The sequence below is a fragment of the Choristoneura fumiferana genome, chromosome Z (genome assembly GCF_025370935.1).
Source record: "Choristoneura fumiferana chromosome Z, NRCan_CFum_1, whole genome shotgun sequence".
Lineage (NCBI taxonomy): Eukaryota > Metazoa > Arthropoda > Insecta > Lepidoptera > Tortricidae > Choristoneura > Choristoneura fumiferana.
The window spans coordinates 2,048,538-2,071,540 of record NC_133472.1 but is presented as its reverse complement, the minus strand read 5'-3'; the positions used below and the strand labels follow the sequence as shown (position 1 = coordinate 2,071,540).

The 23,003-nt window shown below is 36.4% G+C and overlaps 1 protein-coding gene across 3 annotated transcripts in view; it reads right to left on the bottom strand.

The window, feature by feature from the left end:
- The window catches only part of Eip74EF (Ecdysone-induced protein E74), a 321,891-nt gene that overhangs the window by 84,047 nt on the left and 214,841 nt on the right, over positions 1-23,003 (bottom strand). The window lies entirely within an intron of this gene.

Here is a 23,003-nt window from a genome sequence, read left to right as displayed (position 1 = left end):
AAACACGGTATAATACATATAGTTTTAATGGCAAATCTTAACATAAACATAACTATCTAGTTAATATTTAACCGACTTCAAAAAAAGTAGGAAGTTCTCAATTCATCGGAATATTTATTGTTCAATAAATTTCAACATATCTTTCTTTTTCTTTACATTTTAATAATATGTGTGACTAAAAAAACTCTGTATTAACTTCTAGGGTTCTCAGACTAAAAAATGTATATACTTGGAACAGACGAATTTGCTTAAAGCGCAGCACTATGGAAATAGAACAAAATAGCATTCTAGAATGGAGGGCTCGTTGCTTTAGCACGGGGCAATGTACGTTTAGCTACAGCACCTGAGGGTATGTTCGGAGCAACCCTCTCACCCTTTGCCGTTTTGTCTATGTACATTATTTACTCTGTGTCTATGTAATTTACAATCTATATGCTTTCCATTGAACGGTCGAGGTTGCCTTTTCTACCCAGTTTTATGTTTACGTCATTTTTAAACTCCCAATTACGAACAAAACAGGCAGATTTTCGTAAATGAGAACGAAATATGTTTTTTTTTTCTACTTTTATCAAACCCTGAGCCTTACAAAGTGTTTGACAGACAAGATGAAGTTTCATTCTAAAACTATAGTTTAACCTATTAAAGCCTAGTCAGAGTTCATATCACTTTTTCATAAGGCAGCTTTTCCTTTTATTTTTAATCGGTTCTCAGTTAATAATGGCCAGTATGAAATTGAAACACATCAGCAACACAGACCATAATAAATACAGTAGTTGCTTTTCAATTTTGAAAATAGTATTCAATTTTCCGTATCTAGGTACAACTTGCATTCACTGGCATGTAATTGGTTGCATTTTGTCCACGTTCGATATCGATCCGATTTAAAATAAGCTTCAACGGTCATCGGACTCTTTGTGGCGCTTGAATAAATGAGTAAAAAAACACTGGAAGCGACTCTTGGTTTTCAAACTTGGAAATAGCAGAATTTCCAGCCAGTGACTACCCTCGAACACTAAATGATGACTTGGCAACGGTAAAACCTTTTTTTTTTAATATTTGATAGCCAAATGCTATAAATATTTACAGTTTTACTAGTTATTAGCCTGCAGTTATTAATCTTAGGAATAAATTTTCAGATCCATACAGCTTCATCCTTCAAATTTATTTTCTCTTTTGTGTAATAACGTACATTAAATGCACATTTGAAAGACATAAATGCAAATGTCACATTGAGTATAAAGTAGGTAATTATTTAAAAAAAATGCAAAATAAACATTAGTATACACACAAAAATAATTTAAAGAACCTGGAAGTGCAAATTGACAGTGACTGGTTCAAAATTATTTAAAAGTAAATCTTGTCGTAAAATCATAACATAACGTAAGTTTTGGCTCCAGTTTCGTGTAATTATGTTTATTTTTAGTTTGACATGTCATTTCAGTATATAAAAGTAAATTTACATATTAATTTCAAAAATAGAATGTCATCGTAACGTCTGTTACCTAAGTGCAATGAATGATTTTGTTCTATGTTTGAATTGAGGGTCAGTTTTATTTACTTTGTGACTTATAGACATTTTCTTGACTTTTTTCAAGAGCTAATCATGTAAGAAACCTAAAAAGTCGACGAAGGTAGTATTGGAAAATTACAAAGTTAAAATAAGTACGTCAGTCAGTACAGTACATAGAGTTTTCTGTATACCTAGGTATATGACAATAACTCGTCTAGCCAACTCAATAGTTACCTATCTCTACTCCGTGGATCCAGTTTATGTAGCGTAGTTTAAAAAGACATCCTTATCTCACCAAAGATGTCAGAAAAAGACAAAGTAGCGTTCTGTTTTGAATTATTTAGAACTTTTAAGAACACATCAAATTTAATTGAGCGTGCAAAATATTTTGTCCTTGTTCTTTTCAATAAGGCTATAGATAAAGTTTTATATTTTTTAAATGAGCCGAAGCGTGCTCGAAAACAAACTATTTAATACTGGGCATTGAAAAAGACCGCCAACAAGGAAGTGGGTAATGTGTAATTTTTTTTAAACGGTTACGTCAATGGGAGAGTGGTGCAAGAGACGAGAGTTTTGCTGAATTGGCAACACTGATGTAGGATTTAAGTTGGTAATTTTTGTTATATTTTAATATTATTTCGAAAGGAACGGTGCTCTATAATTAAATTACCGAATTCACTTTGATGACATTATAACATTTTTAGGGGTTTCACAAAATTTTAGTATTACTTTTGAAATAACCTATGTGTGTAGTAAATTTTCATATAGAATTATCGTCTCCAGAATAACGTTACGGTCAAATAATTCTCTAAGCTTGTGCTCATAATAAAAACGATTTACAATCAAAGAAAACCCATCCTAAAGACAACACAATAAAGTCGGCTTAATAACAAAAATCTCAAACGAGATGAGTGACGGACGCCACAGCAGCAGTAGCATCCGGGAAGTCATTACAACAATCAACCAGGTTAAAGACCTCTGCTGTCAATACAGTAGTATGAGAACAGAGATCCAGCTTGACTGGTCAAAGTACCCAGATTCTAAGAGCTCTGGTCTTAAGTTTTTGGTGTAAGACGAGGGCTCTCGCTACAATGGCACTTTCTGCCAAATATTCTTGTTTTGTTGCTAAGGTGAATAATATCTACGTTAATAACATTTATCTGTATTTTGAACGTTTCAAAAAAGGTTATCAATTCGACCCTTGTATATTTCAAAGTCACAGTCAAAATATCTTTATTCATTTAGACTGTTACAAGCATTTATATATTAGTGGTAGAACTCATTTTATACAAGTACATTATATTGAGAGCTAAGGTACTTAACACTCAAATATTTAGGCGAAAAACTAATTTGGATTCGTCCTGAAATTACTAATTGTTGTAATATACCTGGCGTAATCCTAATCTTATGCCACAAGGAACTAAGTCCAAATCTAAAAGATAATGAAGATATATAAAACCTTGTGACAGTGGGGCTTTGGACGTATACCAAGAATTCTAGTACCTACCGAGTGCCTTGAATTTCATATACAATAGTCTAGACATTTGCTAGACCAAATTTGCATGACTTTTATCAGTTTTCTTAAGGATAATACACGTGTAGTTCTTATTACAATAACGCCAAAAAATACTGAGCAGGAAAAAATATAATTTAAATATTATCAGATGACCCTCGTGCTGGCATAAAAAACTCAAAGAAAAAGAAATTGGCACGTGGAGACCATAGACACGAGGCAAATTAGAATTACAAAAAAAAATGAACGCGAATTCTAAATGCGCTTTGCAAAATGTCGTCTGCTGCACGTGGAACTGATTTTAAGCAATTTGATTTAGCTTCTGCGTACTGTGTTTTTTTAATAATCTTTAATTGGCTTAATTAATTATCTCAAAATAATCTTAACATTGACTTTCCAGCAAATTACGTAACAGTGACAGTGCTGGAGGACAATATGCTTCCAAACGTACGTTGTATTTCCAGCTGATGAACTGATAGAGCATAGCTTGTATCGTGAACTATCCCATCAGCATCCTCAAGTACTGGTGATTCCTTGGCCTGCGAAATCGGCTGATCGAACCCCATAGAAAAACTATGAGGTTTGATGGTGCAGCGGTGGATAATAACAACCAGAGAACTAGGGCAGCTGTCGTTGAGTATTGCCGAAATGTTTGGAAGGGTATCAGAGGACGGGCGCGAGAGCTTATTAGCTCAATGCCAACACGACTACAATCCGTGATTGATGCGCATGGCGGATACGTATACTGGTGTATTATGATTAAGTTTTACATAAATATTTGTTTCCGTGATGGCTGATGACTCATTTATTTCAATTCTGTAAAAATCAATACAAAATATGGACATAACAAGACTATCTATTTTTATTAGCTGACCTGTCGCACACAATCAGTCCGATTAACCTGTTATTGTCAACGTAATGTTTCTATTCCGTTTGAAATCTAACTCTGACAGGACTGATCTCTTCTTACCTCGATTGTACATCCTAATACTTTTATAATGACCAATTTTTGTGTACAAGTATTATTTATTTCGAGGATCTCGGAAACAGCTCTTTTGATTTGGTTGTCTTGGCTATGTACCTAGGCAGTTTGTTAGGGGAAAAAATGATCTAGCTTGGTCTTGTCTCTGGAAAACGCGTATTGTCGAGTTTTAGCGCATGCCAAAGCTCTGTAGCACAGGTTTGTATAGTAAAATGTGTCTTACGCAACGACCCTAATTCATCTACTTGCCTTGTAAAAGTGTTTCACCTATTTTTAATTATTTGCATTTCTAATTTGAAATCGCAACAGATTAAAAAGCCGCGACACAAGATGGCGCCAGGAAAAGCGCGGGCACTTTCCCTCGCGGGAAACTGAGGAAAGTTGCTCTGTGAAAATGAAACCGCGTGATTATACTGATAACACGTTCTAGCACGCACTAGGTCTCTCAAGCGTGCGCTTCGCGGTCAATTCGCTGTCAAGATCGATATTTTATACGGCAACACCGTCGGTGCTAGTTTTCATGCTCATTACGGACATTGCTATCCAAATAAAATGCGCATTCAGCTTAGTCGCTCAAGCCATAGAGAAAAAAAAACGATTTTTTTTTTTAAACGTCATGTGTCTAGGCTTGTTCACGATTATTTTCTTTTGTGCCAGCGTTAAAAAAATTAAATGAAAAAATGGCGCTTGTATCGATTTTGCTTTAAAGCAATCAAAATCTATATTAGAATTACGTTTACTGATAGGTTAGAATTAGCATACGGTTTCAAGTGCTAGCCGCATTGTACTGAGTTAATTCGAATAGGCTCTTATAACATTCTAACTTAGTTAGAATGTGTGTACGTGACTGGATAGTAAATGCGGTCATGACAAAACCACAGGAAGGGGTTATAGCTTTGTATTTTAGTTAGTAATAAGAATATTTGCGCTAATCCTGTAGGCAAAATCACTACTTACAGAACACGTCATTACTGGTTACTTTATAAATGACACTGACGTTTATTTCTCATTACTTGATGTGATAGTACACATTAACACTTGTCCGACACGACCATTTCTTTTTTAATTATTTATTTAAGCCTGCTGGAAGGAAAAGTAAAGGAAGAGGCTGAGGAAAGCCAAGATTGACCTCTTTGACCAGGTGAAGGAAATTTTGGGTGTCGTGTCATATAAGGAAGCCAAAGTGAAATAGTCAGGAAGTATAAGCTAGTTTAGAATTGATTTATGGATGAAAGTAGGACCGTCAGTCAAATAAGTGGTCTATCAATTTTTAAACAAGTTCCTATCAAATGAGTATGTCGCTAAAGTCGAACTTTCAAGTTGACAGACACGTCTATTGGCATTATTGTTTTATGACATGCAAATGATAATCATCTTTGATTGATTTTGTCCGTTTATATTAAAATTATAATTAAGTTAAGGTTGCCTACAAGAGAACGCTCTGAAGCAATAAGGCCGCTCTTTGGCTAGTAAACTTGTCTCTTATGTACCATCATGCATCTCTGTTTTCTGTATGTAGGTACTGCTTACTTATATTCTGCTCTCATCTTGGCAAAAGGCGGTATCTAAAAAAACACTTAAGTTATTTACATATAACATCTGATGCAGAATGGTATAATGAAACTCAATTTTTTTTTAGATACCGTCTTTTCCCTTAGGGGGGCAATATATGGTGGTGTATAAAGAGTCATTGTTTTGTATAGGTACTTAGTTTGTTTTGTCAATATGACATTTAGTATAAGTTCAGTCAGAAATCCTCGTTTACTGGGAAAGTAATTCATACTACTGAAATAAGGTGTACACAGGTTTTCCCGTATGAGTCAGAGGTTACATAAGCCATTATGTGATATTTTTACATAAAGCGTGGCTTTATGAGTGCCACAAAATCTGTATGAATGGCTGCTGAAGCACGGTTAATTTATGATATAATATATAATTTTATTTTCACATAGTTTTATCATAGGCTGGAAACGATGGTCGAATATTTATTGTTCTTATATTGTTACAAGTACTATGTCGATCGCTTGTTTCGTATTATTAAACCATTGAGGGAAATAATAAATTAAGTTCAACCTTACTACTTTCCTTAAACTTACTAAGTAAGATAATATGGAAAACATTACTACAAGCAATCATTCGACGAAACGATAATTGGGAGAAAAAAATATTCGATAAAAAACATTTTTTGATACAAAGATTTAGAAAAGTGTCACGTTACGCTTTTAGGACGAGTAGGGGGCGGTAAGAGCTTTTACTGTTGATTAAGATAGATGCACGTAGACTGCGCTTTGTTTGTGTGCGTAAACCTTTCTGCTAAACTAAGCTGCACGGTTGAGTGCGCTCGCGCAAGTGGGTCGCCTTCGAAGGGCGTGCATCCTACGCTGCATCCGCATAATAAATACCACAAAGCGTCTTTACTTTTAAGTTTTTCGTGAAAACTGAACCTAAAAATGTTTTTTATATCACATTTAAACCGGAACACAGAAAAATCAGAAAAGTATAAGGCTGGGAGATGGATCCAAATTCCGTGAAAATACAATAGCCCAAACTATTATGCCATATAAAAATCGGCGATACTAATGTTCTGCTATTTAATATTCTGCAGAGGTATATTCGGCGATCAGAGTGTTCTGCTATTTGATATTCTGAGAAATGACTATTATTCGAACTGATAATTATGCAAAGTCAAATAAAGTATAAATATCATTCGGCTAAAAAAATATGAGATAACTGTTATGCGAAGTGTATTTCGTTGTACCTATACTTGTTTTTTTTAGCATTAGAAAAAGGGTAAACAATCTTGACGAGTCTTTTTATTGAAAAACGTTTTTTAAAAAACAGTTAATATTACTTATGATAACAAAATAATTTAAATGATCATTAAGTATATCCTTCCTAATTGTTAATATTTGGCTGTGACTTATTTTTCAAAAGTGTTTTTCAATAAAAAGACATCAAGATCGCTTACCTTCTTTATAATGCTAAAAAAAACCGGCGAAGAGCGTGTCGGACACGCCCAAAATAGGGTTCCGTAGCCATTACGAAAAAAAAAACAAGTAATATTATGTGCGTTATAACTTTTTTGATTCAGTGATTTGTTTGCAAAATATTGAGCGTCCCCCCCCCTCTAAAATCTTAACCGGTGAGTGAAAAATTTTGAAAAAATTCAGGATGGTAGTAAGTATATCAAACTTACATCGAAAACTAGAACGGTTAAATTTTCTTCAGAATAATTAGTAGTTTAAGAGTAAATAACAGCCTTAGGTATAAAATATACCTAAACTTGGAATATTCCGTACAAAATATTACTTAATTTTTTCGTAATGGCTACGGAACCCTATTTAGGGCGTGTCCGCCACGCTCTTGGCCGGTTTTTTTTTACACCGCATAGGTAATGATGGGTCAAAGTTACTTGCTCGTAAACAATTAAGTTGTTTACATAGCACACGTAACGAATTAGCGTACCAGCGACAAGGTCGCTGAAAGCGGCCCAAAAACCAACGAACCACGGCCTTTCGAACATGACTAATAGACAATCGATTGCGACATCGACATTTGAAATTGGAATCGATTGAAGTTTAGAATGCACGGGATTTTTCCAGCCAGCAGTTTTTACTTCATTTATAGGGGTGTACCTACATGTAAAAAACTTAAGATAAGTCGACGTTCCATATTCGAAAATTTAAGTCCCATATCAATTCCGTGCACAACCTACATACAACAACAGGTCATCTTCTTAAGTTTTTTTACCTAGTACTTGTTTTTAATAATACATAATGGTGTAAACAATTAAAAATCAGTATTGTAACACTATCGTCCATTGATAACACGCGATATTTTACTATCACGACTGTAACAAGCATAATAGTAATAGGGACAAGGCTACAGATATGTGCTGTTAACAAATTACACGTGTAACGTTGCAACACGGCTTAAATCCCTGTTTGGCCTTATTTAAAAGAAAACAACAACTGCCTACCTACATTCATAAACAATCTAAATTCACTTCATCATATCGTATCTGTTTGTATGGAACGCTCTAGAAACATATTAACATTTGAACAGTTGTTATTTTTCTTGTTTTTAATAGAAGATATCATTCAATATGTCAAAAGGTTACTGCTACTTAATTGGAAAATAATACCGGTAACGATATCCAATATCTACTCTGTGGTCTATAAACTGGGAAACCGTAAACGCGCCGGCTACGTCACTGCACTGCGAAAGTGAGATTTCCAGCGATGCACTGCGCTCCCTTGACCCAGTTGCGCGGCTGTGTGCGTGCGCTCTACGTGTCTATGGTTTCGGTTTTGTTTACGTTGGTAGCACTGTCGCTATTAATTTTGTATCTGTTGAATGCGGCTTCCGTTCCAAATTAGAAATCTCTCAGGTGCCAGGGAGCCTCACGAGATTTGTAATTAGAACGTGTCAGCAAAGAGCATTTCTATTTAAAAAAAATATCTGAAATGATTGAGTTTTCTTGCGGATGCGACGCGCAATTTTTTGTCAGACTCACTGTACTCATGGACATTAGTTAACTTTAATTGGCATTAAACTTTGTCCGCTTCCAATTTGTGTGTAGTAAATTCATAGTAGTGGACAATTAAATATTTATCAGCTACTGTAATTAAACACTTTATGGGAGATTACGGCAACACCAATAAGTTTTATTTTAAGCAAGCAGTCTTCATGCATTTGCGATTATTTTTCGTGTTAAAGTGGTACATATATATGTAGTTAACTGATTCAAACGATATATTCTTTAGCATAAAGCATTTATATGTTCTTGTCGATGTAATAACATAATTTAAGATTACACAATGGCAAAGGAAGTCACAGCAAAAGTGCATTTGTTGACATTAAAACAGCAAAAATTTCCGCAAATCGACTGGACCGGATACGATAAAAGGCGGTGTGGGCTGTATTGAACTTTGCATTGAAATAGTTGCAAGTTGAAGTTAACTGTGACATAACTGCTCTAGTTTCGACTCGACACTGTTATGTCTAATGGTTACGATTGTATTTTGTTTTAGATAAACTATGCCGCCGTCACTAATGCCAATTAAAGCATTCCAATAAGGTACATACCTACTTAACATATTTTTAGTCAAATTAAGTCAGAGGGCATCGTCTTAATGCAGATATTATGTAAAGTTAGTATAAATGACTAGTGTTTACCCGCGGCTTCGCACACGTAAATCATTAGCAGCTGTATTGAAATTTTGGGATTATAAAAATTCCCGTCGGAATTCCCGTAAACTAAATCGCGGTTTTCATTGACGTTAGTTAGGTAAATTAAAAACAATCATGTCAAATTTTATGACTCTAAGCCCGGCTGTTGTTTTGAGATTTTATATCTATCCCGTGGGAATATCGGGATAAAAAGTAGCCTATGAAATATTCCAGATGTCCAGCTATCTACATACCAAATTTCATCGAAATCCGTCCAGCCACTTCAGCGTGAAGGAGTAACAAACATACACACTCACTCACTCACTCACTCACTCACAAACTTTCGCATTTATAATATTAGTAGAATTATCACTTTTATAGTATTTTTTTCCAACGATTCCTTGTTTCCCATAAATAGATACAAATAATTTCAGCTTGACAAGTGACAACCAAAGAAATAAGGCGGCATATTTTTTTCACCCAACGAATGACATAATTCGATCGAGTCAAAAAACCGGTAAAGTGTAAAACCGGAAACGATTGCCAATATCTGAATGCAGGTGGGTGAGAGTAGGTCATAGCGCGTACAAAGGAGTTGGCTTTCAAAAGGACTTGCTTATTTCTACATCGATGGCGGTAAAATTTCTACCATAATTATTAAAAATTATAATTAGGTTGGACGCGCCATTAATGATCGTAACTGAGTTCTGAGTGTTTTTAAATAACCACTTGCGCATCGAGATTAAGCGTTAGAACGAAATTGATTTAATAGCAATTACATGGGCTTTTATAATTTTGGGCGTACGTACAATTTAAAAAGTTATGTTACTTATAGCTTTGTGCGCTGAGAATTTCGATTCTCGGGTGACATGCCCACGCGTTGGAGGGGGAAGTAGCGATTCTTAATTTAATAATAATTCATCTTTATTACCTACGAAGAAATTTATTTTCCGTTTTGTACTTAATATCCCCTATTTTCCTGAACACTATTTAAGTCTAGGGTGAATGAGCATTTACTAAAGCGTGCTCCATCGTAGATCCTCGATTGATACTAGTTGGAAAAATAATATAGACACTTTTAGAGATTACTTTGAAAAAAATTGACAAAGCAATTAGAATCTAATTGTTTCGAGAATAAAGTCAAACTGCCGTCAAATTGCCATGGTGTAAAACAATAGAAAAACAAAAGAATTTTGACTCTGTTACATTGTCATAGATTCCAATTCCCTTGAACTTATTGTGTACATTCTACTGCAGATTGGGCCGCACGAGGTTATCTTTAAAGAGTCTAAATCCTGAGATATGGTATGGTAATCTTACAGTCTAATCTTACAGCGCCATCTAGCGCGCAGCGGCCAACTCGCGTCGTAATTGTTTTTAGTTAGGTCCGCGAGGTCAATATGTTCTAATACCGTTAAGTAATCACAAACAAACAGGAAAACAGTCGGCCATTCATGTTAAACGCGTCATGAATGGAGAAATGACTCCCAGATACATGATTCAGAGTAAAAACCTGTTTGTTTTAAATAAGTTTTGTAATATCGGACGGGGAATAAAGTTGCGTCGCCTAAATTATAAAATACCTTTTCACTTCTCATGCTCGTAAAGTTGGTGTTTATGCTGGATCTAGGCGACTAAAATGACTTTTTATGCACTAGTGCATAAAATAAAGTCTTCGTCTAAGACCAAGGTAATTAGGTGTCAACAGCCACAAACAAAGAAGTTTCTTTATACTTTTTTAGTACATTTTTTATTTATATAAAACTAAAAATCAATCAAAATAAATCACTAAAACTTAAAAAAATATAATTATATAGTAATGCATGAACAATAAAATTTACGTAGTGAGTGAACAATTGTTTTCACTGTTGCTATTTCATTTCCTCGCCATCGAAGTAAATGCAGAGTGTAAAACTCGAGCATTATATCCATTTTCCCCTCGACGTGTCTATCCACCCTCGCCGTACCGGCTCGGGTAGCTATATGAACGTCTTGGGTAAAATGGCTCGTTGTATGCTCTTGTTGTACAATCTACTATAGTATGTACAGTCAGTTTTGTAAATATCTGGCACGTGCTACCGGCTCTACAAATAGAGTCGTGTCAGATACTTATGCACGCTTTCTTGTGTCAGATTTTGGTGCTGGTGACTGTACATGTCACTTGCGTTTGAGACTCATGAAGACGGATTCGATTTGTAGCATTCGAACATGGCGGATGTAGACGATATTTAATTTTGGTATTTCTGCTTCTTTGGCTAGTTGAAGTGTAATTTTGATAGTGTTTTATGCGGCGATTAACCTTAACAGTGAACAGTGATCACAAAATTCTATATTGCTCTCGTGTCTGACATTTTTTAATGCGCAAGTTGTCTCCGCGTGGTTTCTGGAATTTTGCTATCAAGTTGCAAAAACTACAATCACCGTACAACGTGAATAAGAGAATATATTTATCTTTAATTTAACTGACACTGGCCCAAGCCTTATGGCCGCCATTAAGAGGAATAAATAAATAAATAACCCATGAAGACTATTCACAGAGACCAAAAAGCCGAATGTCAAAAATAATCATCATTATCATCAGCTGAAAAATGTTCACTAAGCTGTTGGCCATAGGCCTTCTCCAAAGCTCGCTAAAATGACCGCCGCTCCGATGCATCCATCAGACTTTTGCGCCTTTATCTTTTTGTCTAGAGCACTCGGAATCACAACTATTTCTACCACTTCTTTCTGTCTCATGCTGTGGGATGATAGTAGAAAGAGATGGTGAATGTTGTTGCGGGTTTTGGAGCTAATCGCAGATACCTACCTACCCTCCTTTTAGTTATCTTATCAGTCTCAATAAACAAATGACTATGAAGGAAGGTACTAAAAAATTCGCCGGTTGGTAAACACGTCGGGAATTGTCACATGTTGTGGTAAACAACATATGGAAGACAATCGCGTCCTGCCGCTTGTTTGTTTACGCGCACGCGCCGGTATTTTACGACTTCCGAGCCAAAATGGCGGCCAGGATGCGACAGCATCACGGCAGACGCTATCGACTGAGTCCATCAAAATCTATAACCATAAAAGAGTTATGACTGTGTGAAACGCTGGAGGTGTTGAGGCAGTCATATGCCTTGTTTACATAACATAACAATAAACAAAAAATAACATAGGTACCATAGTGGAGCTGAGCTCTAAGGGATTTTCAAAATTCCCAAGGGATAAAACTACTTAGAGAGAGAGAGAGAGAATACGTTAGGAAGAAATAATTATTAAAAAAATAATATTCAACGAAAGCTGCAGGTTTTTCTCAAAGCTATTGTGTAATTTTATATCATTATTATCAATTATAATGGCAATTGCGGATAAAACCATGAACCGGGTAGATAAGTCTATATTGAAAATGAAAGCTTTTTGTTCTACTTATTATTTCAAAATACACTTCTAATTAATTATCTTTATAAGACAATATTTTTTTACGCTTGACGCCTTTTGTTCGGATCCAATACGCTATCTGTGGTTTCCGGCCAGCGTCGATTAGCGCGAGATCTTAGACGACATTGACATAGTTACCGGTTTCGTAACGTTACCGATTGTCTGTGGAGCCGTCTTTTTCTCGAACCCGAATAGCTTGATTTAAAAAAAACAACCGCGGTTTCGAATTCGCTCTTTGAAGTTTGCGTTCCATATTCGAATGGTTAAATAAAAAACAAATGAGCACCAGAATGTTACATTAAATGCATTTCGCGTTCCATATTTGAATTGCTCGACTAAAAATAAATAAGAGCAATATTTCGAAGAATTTTCTTGTAGCACAAATCTCAAGCGATTACGATATCGTGATTATTTTAGCGATTTTATTTAATCAAGTTAGGTTATTTTGATGTTTAAAATATCGTTTTTAGTACCACCATTTCGGCAGACCCTTAATTTATATAATTCTGTGGCCTTCCAACATCCGCATCTAAAAATGTTGCCAGTTACATTTTATTCATCTGTCGGCGGACATTGCAACACTGAGGTTTTAAAAACAGGAAATCGTTTATTAAGAAACGTTCGCCGGTAATCTTGGTAGGTACTCGGACTTTCCTGTAGTTTGGGTTAAGTTTGACAATCAAAAAAAATATTTGTAATTTTTTTTAATATTTGAGAGACACAACCATTATATATGTCCTGGCCTGGACGTACGAGTACGTTTTTGTGTGTGATTAGTGTGCTTATGTAATCCATACGGAAATATCATTGATATGTATACTTATTCGTCTGTCGTCACTTTATAGGTGGCGTCATAAAAACGTTAGAATCGATTTTCGGAACCATATCATTCGAAAATACCATTCGAAACTGGTGGAACGTGCTGAATCCCTACTAATATTCGAAAGTAACTCTGTCTGTCTGTCTGACGCTTTCACGTCGAAACCATGAACCGATTTTGATGAAATTTGGTATATAGATTTTGAACCCCAAGGATCAACATAATACTTTTATTCGGTAAGGGCGGCGCGATAACCTTTCGCGGGCTTGCTATTTCAAATAAGAACAAAACAAAAATAATTTGTTGTTGTGCTCAAATTTTTATTTTAGCCGTGGTGTAGGCCGGCTTTTGGAAAATTTTCGTGGTTTTTTTTTGGGAACAACACGATATGAAATGTGAAAGGCTACGAAAATAAGTTCTTTATTTGAAGTTCAAGAATAGAAACAATCGAACAAACGTCTTTATCGGGTTTCCACGTTGCCGGCCAGTTTGAAAGGGGGATGCCTTAGAAATTAAACAGCAACATCAGTCCTTGTTCATACGATTTTAAAGGGTACTTTAGGGTTATAGTTTTGACCGATACAATTCGCGGAACTAAAATTCGGCCAGACAACGTAAGTGTTTACGCAATAGAATCCTGATTCCAGTTATATCTTGAACCTTACCCGAGGACACACTGACACCGAAAGAGTTCGCAATTCAACCTACATTCGGCCAAACTTAAATAACACCCCGGCTATATAAAGTTGGCTCTTATGGTGTAAGTGGTAAGAGCGGCGGGGAGCGCACATGAATGCCGGTACGTTTTTGCCAGCGGCGTTTTTTACAAAACTCGCTTGCTCAATATCCGAGTGACGCAACGCACGCACGTTGACGCTCAACAAAACGCCTTGAACACCCACAGGCATTACAAAACACACCTTTCCAACTGTTCCGTGCTATACGAATTTTACCGGCTGTGAATTCTTTTATAATGATTTCAGAGGCTTCGAAAACATGCGTGATATTTTGGCAGTTAATTTTTCATTAACGCCTCTATAGAGTTACTCTATGCTTCGTTTTGTTTATGAAAAATGAAAACAAACGTCCGTGAAGTCCGAATGTTCTCGTCATAAATGAGCTTCCTTTTTATGGGTACGTTTTTCTAAGTGGCCAGTAACAATCGAGTTAACAAACAGGCAGTAGCGGTCACATGTTTGTTTGGCTCTATTGCCACTGCCACGTCTGAGCGTAACATAGAATTCGAATTTTAAATTTTTGAATTGACAATCTTTAAAATGGCTAAAGATCCAGTATTTTCTAATATCTGCTTATATAAAGCATTCACGACAGTAAGATTTAAATAAGTTTTTAGTGAAGTCATGGCAAAAGGTAATTCCAAGCATCAGCTAAAGACATCAACGCAAAGCTATGCGTAGCTATAGAAAATGCCTTTCCTGAGATTCGGGTACAGAGTATTAGGTACATATTTAATGTTAGGCCTAAAAGCGTTATTCTTGTACAACCTAGAAAAATGTTTTTTTTTTATTCGACTAAATGGCAAACGAGCAAGTGGGTCTCCTGATGGTAAAAGATCACCACCGCCCATAGACACCTGCAACACCAGGGGGATTGCAGATGCGTTGCCAACCTAGAGGCCTACACACAATAATTTTAATTATAAATAGCCGTGGAAATATCGTCGCGTTGCTACTGTTAAAAAAGTTTGTATCGTAAAAAATATTTTTATCTTTATCTTTATCTTTAATAATATTTATATCTTACTAATTAAAATGTATGCAGCATGATTCAACGTTTAGTTTAGTTTACATATCGGATTGAGATACGTGCTTTTTTTCAAAGAAGTAAAGATATTATAATTTTCTATATGACCGGAAACAATGACATCACAGACATCTCATGTCTGGACTTCTGACGCATGCTAGACCGACATTATAAATGCTATTGTGTAATAACAACGCTGTAAAACGAACTTAATCACCCCACAGCAAAGTTCAAAGTGGACTGAGCGCTGGAAGCAGGAAATCCTAATACTACGTCAATTGTTTGTTTTATTTTTAGAGGTATAAAAGCAAAGCTGTAAATAATTTGAGGGTAAAAACTGCGTTTAGTAAAAATTTGCAACAATAGTGCAAAGTACCGTTTCTACGATTCTCAATACCATAACAGAATTGTCTAAATCACGCGAAAATGTCCTTTAGTGTGAACATGTTAAAGGTTAGCCGTGCGTTTTGTTAACTCGGTTTCGCTATAACCATAAATTCAAACAATCACTTGCGAATTTTTTGGTTGAAAGCGCGGGCTTCCAGGGTCGATTTTTTTCGATTTTTAAAACACAGTTAGCTTTTTTTTTATGCGGGGGCGCTACCGGAGGCAGGTAGGTTTTTTATGGTGCACTCTTTGGAATTGGGTTATTTTTTTGTTCGACAGATGACACCGGCAAGGTGAACGGTATAGGCTTACGGAAACCCCTGGTTTTTGCCATGACCCTATTAAAGATTTTTTAACCAATCACTTCACATGTTCTTAAGGATTGGGTTTATTTTTAAACGGAGTTTTAATAAAAGGTTAAACACGTATAATCTCTTTGAGGCGCTAAGCCCGCCTGATGCATGCATGCATGGTTTATGTTATTTCATGTTATTTTCCTTATGACGTATAAATGCAATTTCTGTTAGGTACACTAAAATAAATAAAGCAATATTATTTTTCATTATCGTCACACTTTGGAACATCTATAAAGTTATATAACAGGGCTAAACGTCATTTTCCATAGTTACTAAGTAATGATTTAGATGATCGATGAAAGGAAATTAGGTAGGTAATACGTGCGATAGATAATAGGCGACTTTATAAAAAAAAAATAACGTGTCTGTGGTTTTTAGTACCTAGGTGTTTTATCGTACACACATCTATTGCAACTTCGGCCTTCGCAGTTGCTCAACCTGGCTGCTCGGGCCCCTTTACTTCTGCTTCCTGGCTTTACTTGTTTCGGTTGCGTACGAGTAAAAAGTTCAACTTAAGTATGCCCATGTCCGCCATATTGATTTTTAATTTTTAATACCTTAGCGTGAATAATTATGACAGTTTTTAGGTTTGACATTTCACATAATTTAGTTAAGAATGTTATGATGTTGCGTTGTGAAAAGAAAAACATTTTTTTTTTATCTATCTAAAGGCATAGTATTTTTTTTTGTGTTGTTATGAAAAAAAACAAAAACTTTTTTGCTTATTTAGTTTTAGCTTAGTGAGTTGTCTATAAAATGTAAATACAGTAGCGGCCAAGAAGACCCTGAATGTGTTCTCACTTTACATAGGTATGTCAGTTTACTCTATTGCAGTAGGACTTCAGGATGAAAAAGTGTACATAATTAATGACCTTGAATGCGCCTGTAACTATGCCTTTTCATTACTAAGCATAAGCAAATCCTTGATGTTTAAAATACCTTTTCTAAGTAAGGAAGTTGTAAAACAGTTTATGGAATTCACTTCTGGACGCGTTTATTTATTTTTGAATATCTAAAAACGGATACGGTGTCATTTGAATATTAGATATTTGTGAAAAAAAAGCCCTGTTGTTGTCGCATTTTAACGCTATTAATACACCTACGTGTGAAGAAGACAAACAGATTGCAGGAAGCTATACAAAAAAAGACCAACCCTTCCTCACCCTTTCTTGACATTCTATTGTTTACGTCAACACTAAATGTCATATTGCGCGTACGCTCCAATCAATTTTCAACCTAGGAAATAGCCACTAAATACCATATTCAAATGACAACGCTTGTCGCTTCATTGAAATAATAATAGAACGTGAATTAATATAAAATTCAAAATACTTTTTTGTTTTCAAATTTCGAAGGAACAGGTAGCTGGCCAGTGTTTTGATCGGTTCTAATGTAGGTGCTTCAACGTGCCAACGAGTTGTTGTGTCTAGAACTAAATTAGTTGCCTTTGAGATTATTTATGAGGATATTTCACAGTACGACGACCTCGATTCGCGCTAAGAAAATACCTTTTTAATTAGAAAGCACTCTAAAGTAATCTCGGTGTCTCTATTTGTATGATTTTGATAGGGCAAATTAGAAATGGCTGCCATTTTTTCTTAAAAATTCGTTCCCAGGTTATTAAAAGGATACCAGCTGCATATCGATCGATGAAATTTACCTGCATCCGCGGAAGTGAAAGGTGGTTAAAAAAGATTTTTTGACGCGAAGGAAGTGCCATAGACAATACGTGATCGGGTTATAGTTAAATTTGTTTTTATTTAACGACACCCCTGGCTAGAGTATCGTTAGTAAAGAGCATCGCAGAAGTTAATCAGGTTATTATTGACGAAGAGACGAAATATTGCTGATGGTATAAGTATCGAGACGTCTGTTACACGTTACAGTCTTCCTTGCCATTGGCTCATTTATTTATTTTAACCAATCATAAACGTGACGGCAAATGTCAAAGTTGACAAAAGGACTTTGCCATTCTAGCGCCAACTGAGGCGTATTGCCTATCGTTTCTGAAGCTCGCGATGGCTATAAAATGACAGATTTCGCATACAAAAACTGTCATTTGATTGCGATCGCGAGCGTTAGAAACGTTAGGTTAGGCAATACGGCCTCTGGTCTTAGGAGCCCTCATTGCATTTGATTCAACGTGCTTTTAGCTACACATTGTTTCTGAGTAATACGTTTAAAGTTCAAAGTGACGTATGTTATATTTTCGGATCGATTTAGTGGCCGTGTTTCAACGCCTTTATAAACTTCTGATCGATCTCGGAACTTGTAGTTTTATTCCCGGGAATTATGAATCTATGCCGTATCCGAATTGTGTCAAATAACCAGTGTAAAAACTGATCCATGACAGAAAAGCTGACCTAAATACTTTCGTACGCCCACGCATTAATAGAACTTTAGAATTGAGGCAGAGATTCACATTCCCTTTTAATCATTTATCTCAAGCTGATCCAAGGTATTTAGTGTCATCGGTTTTAGACTCGCATACTTTTATTTCCAGACATACACCTATCTAACTGGCGCATTCTGCCATTTTCATTTAGTACAAAAATCAAAAGGTCAGACGACAACTTAAGGCCGTAAAACGAACAGAAGTTGTCGAATCGAGCGCCACAATGTAATGCAACTGGCATGATTATTCTTTCCAAGTCCAGATTGGGCTATAAAACGACTCAATATTAGTTCCGCATCGAAAAGTTTTGACATCTATCACTATATCTTCCCCTGAAGTATGGCTGTATGGATAGCGTTTCCTTTGCCTTTACTCGGAAGGATAAAAAATATTTAAAAAATATGCATAGTGCGGCTATTCAAAATAAACCTCGGCAGTGGACCCACGTATTGGTAACTTCATTTGATCATTATTCAATATCTTTGTACCTGGTTAGTGAAAATTGAGATTTTACAATACAATACAATACCGTTGTATGAGTCATTACTTTTTATTGTACACCAGACATAGTAAACAATACAGAAGACAGGTACGAAGAGAAAATTACAAGGTAAGCAATAGGCGGGGGATTTTCCGAGTTTCTTTTGTCATGGATTAAACTTCAAGCTTCCAGACTATTAAATTTATAGAGCTGTTATGCCGAGGCACGTACGGCTGTGTAGGTACATCAGCAAATTCTTAGTATTAGTTACCGGAGTTCGATGGCCTAGAAGTGCAGCGCGCTGATTAGGCATCCTGCATTGTTCCATGTTACATTATCATGAGCTTGATGTTAAAAAATGCATCCATGTTCACTCTTCAATATAATATTTAAAAAAAAATACCTTTTTCTAGTTTTACACCACGATTCTTCTGGCTATTGACAGCTAAGGGCGTTTAGTTGACAGTTCTGCGAATTTTTTTAGGGATCTATGGTTTGGGTACTAAATCCTTTCAGCCAGCGAAAGCATGCGTTTGAGGAGACTGGAAACGGCTACTTTTGAGCCAGTTTTCATATGAAATTAGGCACCGAAGATTTTATTATCTTTTCAGAAGGTAATTTTTAGTCTTAGTTTAATTTGATTTATAGTTGATATTTTAGTGTGGCAACCTATTGGCTTTTGCAAAATGTTTGAATAAAACCTGTATCGAACCCAAATAAGCATTTAGTTTACGTGTTGTGTATTTTTTGAGTTTTAGCGAAGGGAAAATTAAATAAAAACATGGACAAAAGTGTGTGTGATGATAAACATAACACGCAGTTGGTTTATTGGGTTTGAGCGATAGTTAAGTATATTGATTTATATAAAAGTTATAGATTTTCTTGAAAAGCGCGTGTCGTACAGGCAACGCACAATGACAACACTGAGCATAATTATAAATTATAGAAATACTACATTTCAAGTCCGGTGACCCAATACGGCAGTAAAACTGTCGCATCCTCGTTTTGTGCAAAAATGTCGTATCATCATTTACCGATCGCACAATAATGATTCACAGTTCATTGACCCGTCCGTACCTAATGTGTAATCGTTTTACATAAGGGCATGTTTATTACAAACAATGTTATGTCAATCGAGATCAGACGACGTTGCGTTTTAAATTAGTCAGCAATCGTAGTTTGTCATAGGAATAGAATATTCTTTTTTGTGAGTTTGATGATGTACACAACACTATAGCATTACAGTTGTGTTGTCAGCCTACAACACTCCTTGTATTACAATTTTACAGACTGTCTTCATCGAAACACAGCAGCGCATGCGCTTCTGCTTGGCAGTAGTAGTGAGTAAAATGCTGGTAGCATTTATAATATTACTAATTGACGATTTACTGCAAAAGCTATGAGATTTTCCGGCGTGGAAAACATCCCATGTCATTATTTAAAGTTTTATTAACAGAAAGCGGAACTTTCATGGCCTTTTTTGTCCTGTCATAGTGACTTCTCCTTATCGACTCTACCTAAATGATGTCCATATATTAGACTTTAAATTAGTTTGTCGTAAACTTATCATGTTATGAAGAGCTTTTTTTTCGCATACAAGTGGGTATTTGACTGTAAAAAAGTGGTTTAAAACCGGAAAATATGAAAAAAAAACATCTATTTCTTTAATAGAGACATTGATGGAACACTTGTTAACATTACAATGGAAGAATTTCAACACGAAATCCAAAAAAAAACTGTACTGAAATGATTAAATTAGAAATTGTTATCCGTTATTTGTTCATTGCAAATTAATTCACATTTTAAACTGCTTGAAAGTTAATTGGAAGAGTTCGCTCTTCAACTTAAGGTCACCTATTGTTTAACTCTACTTTTAATCTTCTTTAGTATATATGTTGTGTATCGATATATTTATGTATGTCGGAAGTCAATAAGTGAGAAGGGTGAGAAGTCACTATGACAGGTCAAAAAATACCATGAAAATTCCGCTCTCCGCTGATTAACCTCTGTACAAAAAAAAAACTAAAATTATCATCATCATCATCCCAGCCTATATACGTCCCACTGCAGGGCAGAGGCCTCCTCTCAGAACAAGAGGGCTTGGGCCATAGTTCCCACGCGGGCCCAGTGCGGATTGGGAACTTCACACGCATCATTGAATAGCTTCGCAGGTTTGTGCAGGTTTCACCGTAAAGCTCAAGGTAAATTTCAAATGTAATTCCGCACATGAATTTGGAAAAACTCAGAGGTGCGAGCCGGGGTTTGAACCCACGACCCTCTGCTTGAGAGGCGATAGGTCAAACGACTAGGCCACCACTGTTTTTTTTCTAAATAAACTAATTCAAAATTAGTTGAATGATTTAGGCGTATATAAACAGACAGATAATACCATTGTACTATCAGTTTAGATTTGAATTTGATGACGTATCGGTATCTAATCAATGAAATACCGGACGTCATCAGAGTTGAAAAGTCGTAAGTCGACTTACGGCTCCCGCGCATTCCACTGAACAATAGTTATTTACAACGTTTACTATGTGTTTTCAAAACAATTTAATTAGTTGCCTAGTTTCATTATTTCTTAGACGCTTCCTTGAAATTTAGTATGAAGCGTTCACCTTCAGCTCAGCGCTCAGTCTTTGACCAGTGTGTGTTGCCAGTGATGACATACGGATCTGAGACGTGGGCGCTACCGGTGGGCCTCATGAGGAAGCTCAAAGTCACTCAAGAGGGCTATGCTCGTTTCTCTGCGGGATAGAATTAGAAAGGATGATATCCGCAGTAGAACTAAGGTTACCGACATGGCCCGAAGAATTGCGAAACTAAAGTGGCAGTGGGCGGGGGACATTGCTCGCAGGACTGATGGCCGATGGGGCCAGAAGGTTCTCGAACGGCGTCCGCGGACCGGGAGACGAGCTGTCGGTAGGCCTCCAACAAGATGGAGCGACGACCTGGTTCAGATCGCGGGATCGCGGTGGATGCGGAAAGCACAAGACCGGTCTGAGTGGAGAGCCTTGGGGGAGGCCTATGTCCAGCAGTGGACGTCTTTCGGCTGACATGATGTTCACCGTGATCCTGAGGTAATATCGAAAAGTCGTATTCTTAAAGGGAATTTCTAAGCAAACTTTCAGTGAGGAGTCAGACAGGTCGTAATGTAATAAGTCTATAAATTAGGTGCAGGTAAATTAGGTGGGGGTGGTTTGCAGGTGGTAGGACCTTGTGCAAGGTCCGCCCGGATTGCTACCACCATCTTGCTCGCTAATCCTGCCGTGAAGCAGCAGTGCTTGCACTGTTGTGTTTCGGCGTGGAGAGAGACAGCCGGTGAAATTACTGGCACTAGAGGTATCCCATCTTACGCCTCTAGGTTCAGTCACAGACGACAAAAAAGATTTAGATTTATATTCGGCAATTAATTACTAGGGTTCTGCAACCGAAGGGTTACCAATAGAACTCTATTGGTGTCGCTACCCTGTCCGTTTGTCTGTCACAGGGTTGTAAATATCTCAAGTTATAGTAGCCAGCTGAAGTTTAGACACAACGTGAATTTCTATTACCGCTACAATAACTTTACATTCTAAAGAAAAACAAATTAAAAAATAAAGGGGTCCCTATATAAGTAACATATTATTTTTGATTCCGTAATATCTATAAAACTTCACAACATAAAAATCTTAAGCTCTGAATGATAATGCAAATAAGTATATTGCATATCAACAAATAATAATAACCGGTAAAGCGTAAGTTCATCTAGGGCATATAATTCAATTTTTGCCTATTGTCTGTAGGTAGTTTTTTTTTTTTACATTGTGTGGTGTGCCTTTAATTTTGCTCTTGACTGTACTGAGCCTGATTGAAAACTACATACCTAGTTCAGTTTATGGAACAGATGAAACTACATAATAGGCTCCCCTTTTTAAAAGACTTACTAAAAAGCTATTTCCTACAATTTCATGTAATAGTTTTCTAACAGGGAAAAAACAATGCTAAGTAGTATTAATTACTAGCTTTTGCCTGCGGCCTCGCCCGCGTGCAATTCGGTTATCGCGCGCTGTTCCCTCAGGAACTGTGCATTTTTCCGAGATAAAAAGTAGCCTATGCCACTCTCTGATCCATAAACTATCTCTATGCCTAAAATCACGTCGAACCGTCGCTCCGTTTCGACGTGAAAGACGGACAAGCATACAAACACACACACTTTCGCAT